We start from the raw sequence: 4,656 nt of genomic DNA, 5'->3' as shown, positions 1-4,656 counted from the left end.
TCTGGATACTTGTTGAGAGAAGGCTGACCAGCACAGATGGAGAAATGTGAAATTACCTGAATTAGGAGAAAGGTCCAAAATTGATTTCCAGAAATTTCCAGTAAAAATAGAGGAATAGGGTAAGTTAACTTTTAAAAAATAATAATGGTTAAGACTTTTCCCCAGAACTGAATGATATATAAAACCTCAAAGTGAAAAGCATATACTTCAGTTGCTAAAGAGGCTAGACACCAACAAATTTACTTCTGTATACCTTGTAGTACTATTTCAGAACAGCAAAAGTGAGCCAGGCACAAATCAGAAGGCAGAGGCAGGAAGATATGTTTAAGGCCAACTTGAGCTACATAATGAGACTTTATGTCAAAACAAAACAGGTCTCTCAAACAGAAGAGACAATTTATAATCCATAATGAAGTAATAGTTAGATTGACAGTATTGGGTTGTAGGAAGTATAAATAATCTGCTGCCCTAGTTAGTATTTAAAATGGCAGACAAAAATTCGAACTTAGAACTATCTCTATCTTCAGAATCTGTGTGTTTTTTTTTTTTTTTTTTTTTTTTTTGGTTGGTTGGTTGGTTGGTTGGTTGTTGGTATGGGGTTGTTTTTTGTTTTGGTTTGGTTTTGGTTTTGAGGCAGTTTCTCTGTGTAGCTTTGGCTACTCACTTCATAGACCAAGCTGGCCTTGAACTCAGAGATCATCCTGCCTCTACCTTTTGAAAGAAGACAACATAATAAAAGAAAACCAGTGTGTGATAGAAGTTTTTTAGGACTCTAGCAGACAACTTGCCACATGAGTCTATAAATCCAGTAAAAGTACAATCGATTCCAGAGTAACTGTGATTAGAACTTGAAAATGTAATGTTAAAATAGATACAAGAAAGCAAAAGAACAAGAATAACCAAAATTAAGGCTAGTGCATTGTAGGTTGATGTCTATATACAGCTGAGGGCTGGCACTAGTTAGGTCAAGATACATGATTTGATGGTAGAGAGTGGGGTGGGAACAAAGTTTTGGTAAGGCGGGAGAGAAGGAGAGATTTGGGAAGAAGAAGAGGAGTGGGAGATTCAACATGGAAGACGAGGGTGACCCATCTCCTCTGCATGGCTCTGAGCAGCCATGGGTAAATATGTATACTAGGGATGGATTTCTGTAGGTCAATTTATCTTATCTAGATGGGGGGATTATATCTTTGTCAATTGGTTGTAAGCTTATTGTGTGATTGTGGATTATAGTAGGATCTGATGATTTTTTTTTTCAGTTACTGCAGCACTTTTATTTTCTTTACATAATGACGTGTTGCTGGGGCCTAATGTTCTCATTGAACAGTAGAAAACCAAATTTTGTCATTTCTTAAAGAATTGAATACAAAAAAACCTTACATAAATTAAAAGGATAAATACATTTACAGTTGTCGATGCAAACGTTCCCAACTCAAGGCAAGTAACAACAACCCATGGCAGTCAGGAGGGAAAAAACCAGAACGGAAACTGGGTCCTAAGGCTCGGACTTTCCCACCCTGCTAGACTGGCAAGAAGTGGCAACTGGTTCAGGAACACTTGTCAGCCTCGGGAAATCCTGGAAGTCTGCTGTCGGTTAATACCCTGCACAGATCACTGAGGTGCTCACAGAGATTCACCAGGCTGGGGACTTCTCTTCCACAGCGTGCTCCCCCAGCCACCAAGTGACCGAGCCACAGGAACTAAGGACTAAATCAAGATATGCACAGGGTATTAAACATATACCAAGGGAACAGTTAACTTGAATACAAGGTAAAAAATCAGCAACAAGTTCTACGATCCAGTGCTGATATCAGATACAAGCTTCAAGGACAAATTTCTTTTCAAAGGCTTATTCCAGTTTCATGAGACTAGCACGAGGTGTGTGCATTTGCCAGGGCAAATCGGTACTTCAGAATCGGCTCATGCAGCAGATGCCTGGCACCTGCTCAGTCCGTCTAGAAGCATTTTCGGTGGACAATGGAGGGGCCCGACTCATCATACTCCTGCTTGCTGATCCACATCTGCTGGAAGGTGGACAGTGAGGTCAGGATGGAACCACCAATCCAGACTGAGTACTTGCGCTCAGGGGGAGCAATGATCTTAATCTTCATTGTGCTGGGTGCTAGGGCTGTGATCTCCTTCTGCATCCTGTCAGCAATGCCTGGATACAGGGTGGTACCACCAGACAGCACTGTACTGGCATACAGGTCTTTGCGGTTGTCCACATCACACTTCATGATGGAGTTGAAAGTGGTCTCGTGGATGCCACAGGACTCCATACCCAGGAAGGAAGGCTGGTGCCTCTGGACACCGGAACCGCTCATCGCCGATTGGTGACCACCTGCCCGTCAGGTAGCTCGTAACTCTTCTCCCAGGAGGAAGATGATGCTGCAGTAGCCATTTCTTGCTCAAAATCCAGGGCAACATAGCACAGCTTCTCTTTTATGTCACGGACAATTTCCCTCTCAGCAGTGGTGGTAAAGCTGTAGCCCCGTTCAGTCAGGATCTTCATGAGGTAGTCTGTCAGGTCCCGGCCAGCCAGGTCCAGACGCAAGATGGCGTGGGAAAGGGTGTAGCCCTCGTAGATGGGCACTGTGTGAGTGACCCCGTCACCAGAGTCCATGACAATGCCAGTGGTGCGCCCAGATGCGTACAAGGACAGCACCACCTGAATGGCCACGTCCATGGCTGGGGTATTGAAGGTTTCAAACATTATCTGCATCATCTTCTCTCTGTTAGCTTTGGGGTTCAGGGGGGCCTCAGTCAGAAGCACTGGGTGCTCCTCGGGGGCCACACGCAGCTCATTGTAGAAGGTGTGGTGCCAGATCTTCTCCATATCATCCCAGTTGGTGACAACGCCGTGCTCGATAGGATACTTCAGGGTCAGGATACCCCTCTTGCTCTGCTACGAGTCTTTCTGGCCCATGCCCACCATGACGCCCTGGTGTTAGGGGCGCCCGACAATGGAAGGAAACACGGCCCTGGGGGCGTCGTCGCCAGCAAAGTCAGCTTTGCACATGCCGGAGCCATTGTCAATGACGAGTGAGGCGATTTCTTCTTCCATTGCGATCGGCGAAGGACCGGGCGACAGAGCAGCAGAAAGCAGCGCGCTGGGAGCCGGCGGTGGAGTGTGAGCTGATGATTTTTTTTTGAATGCCTTTAGTTTCTGTTGTTATGTCTCCCTTTTCATTTCTGATTTTGTTCATTTGAATACTGTCTCTGTGCCCACTGGTTAGTCTGGCTAAGGGGTTTATCTATCTTGTTGTTTTTCTCAAAGAACCAGCTCTTGGTTTTGTTGATTCTTTGTATAGTTCTTTTTGATTGATTTCAGCCCTGAGTTTGATTATTTCCTGCCATCTACTCCTCTTGGATGTATTCATTTTTTTTAGTTCTAGAGCTTTCAGATGTTCTGTCACGCTGCTAGTATTTACTCTCTCCGGTTTCTTTTTGGAGGCCCTCTGAGGTACGAGTTTTCCTCTTAGCACTGTTTTCATTGTGTCCATATGTTTGGGTATGCTGTGCCTTCATTTTCATTAAATTCTAAAATGTCTCTCTTTCTTTCTTTCTTTCTTTCTTTCTTTCTTTCTTTCTTTCTTTCTTTCTTTCTTTCTTTCCCAAGTTATCATTGAGTAGAGCATTGCTCATCTTCCATGTGTTTGTGGGCTTTCAGTTGTTTTGTTGTTTTTGAAGACCAGTCTTAGTCCATGGTGATCTTATAGGATACATGGGATTATTTCAATCTTCTTGTATCTGTTGAGGCCTGTTTTGTGACCAATTAGATGGTCAATTTTAAAAAGGTACCATGAGGTGCTGAAAAGCAGGTACATTCTTTTGTATTAGGATGAAATGTTCTATAGACACCTGTTAAATCCATTTGGTTCATAACTTGTGCTAGTTTCACTATGTCTCTGTTTAGTTTCTGTTTCCATGATTTGTCCATTGATGGGAGTGCTATGTTGAAGTCTCCCATTGTTATTGTGTGAGATGCAATGTGTGCTTTGAGCTTTAGTAAGATTTCTTTTATGAATGTAGGTGCCCTTCCATTTGGAGCATAGATATTCAGGACTGAGATTTAATCTTGGTGGATTTTTTCTTTGATGAGTATGAAGTGTCCTTCCTTATGTTTTTTGATAGTTTTTGTTTGAAAGTTGATTTTATTCAATATTGGAATGGCTATTCCATTCTATTTTTTTTCTAAATTGTTTTCCAGTCTTTTACTCTGAGGCAGTGTCTGTCTTTGTCACTGAGGTATGTTTCCTGTATGCAGCAAAATGTTGAGTCCTCTTTACATATCCAGTCTGTTAGTCTATGTCTTTTTATTGGGAAATTGAGTCCCTTGATGTTGAGAGATATTAGTGACAAATGATTGTTGTTTCCTGTTACTTTTGTTGTTAGAAGTGGAATTAAGTTTGTGTGGTTGTCTTCTTTTGGGTTAGTTGAAAGAAGATTGTTTTTTTCCTTTTTCTAAGGTGTAGTTTACCACCTTCTGTTGGAGTTTTCCATGTACTAACCTTTGTAGGACTGTATTTGTAGAAAGTTATTGTGTAAATTTGGTTTTGTCATGGAATATCTTGGTTTCTCCATCTATGTTAATTGAGAGTTTTGCTGGATATAGTAGCCTTGGCTGGCATTTGTGTTCTTTCAGAATCAGTATGA

The 4,656-nt window shown here is 42.1% G+C and overlaps 1 pseudogene across 1 annotated transcript; it reads right to left on the bottom strand.

Annotated features, from left to right (window-relative positions):
- Positions 1–1,955: 1,955 nt before the first annotated feature.
- On the bottom strand, positions 1,956–3,064 carry LOC308424034 (actin, cytoplasmic 2-like; annotated as a pseudogene). Its single transcript has one exon. The product of its transcript is annotated as an actin, cytoplasmic 2-like (transcript).
- Positions 3,065–4,656: the final 1,592 nt, after the last annotated feature.

The sequence above is a fragment of the Micromys minutus genome, assembly GCF_963924665.1.
Source record: "Micromys minutus genome assembly, chromosome: 1".
Classification (NCBI taxonomy): Eukaryota; Metazoa; Chordata; class Mammalia; order Rodentia; family Muridae; genus Micromys; species Micromys minutus.
Note: the sequence above shows the minus strand (reverse complement) of the source record. Positions and strands in the feature narration are given on the sequence as shown.